The sequence below is a fragment of the Cephus cinctus genome, unplaced genomic scaffold (assembly GCF_000341935.2).
Source record: "Cephus cinctus unplaced genomic scaffold, Ccin1 Ccin1_scaffold0066, whole genome shotgun sequence".
NCBI lineage: Eukaryota > Metazoa > Arthropoda > Insecta > Hymenoptera > Cephidae > Cephus > Cephus cinctus.
The window spans coordinates 38,888-39,237 of record NW_014332809.1 but is presented as its reverse complement, the minus strand read 5'-3'; positions in this window follow the sequence as shown (position 1 = coordinate 39,237).

The window sequence follows — 350 nt, the reverse complement described above, 5'->3', positions numbered from 1 at the left end:
TTTCATTTTTTGTTTTAACGTGCCGTGGTCTGATTAAAAAAAAATTTGATAACGCTCGCACGTATGGCAGGCTGTTTCACTTTTCGATAGTTTAAATATTATTCAGCTGAATAGAAAAGTAGTAAAAAATGTCCCAAAAAATGGCACTTGTTAATATCGGGTAAAAAAAAATGAAAAGCGTAAAAATCCCACACAATTATTTTATACATATCTATGGTGAGATGAAACAAATAGTATATCTGCTTAGAAATTTTTAGTTTTATACATTTTTGAGTAGCCTGATTCAATTTAGTCAATTTTTTTATTCATGCCTACGGAAAGATAATTTTATTTTTAATATTTCGAACTAT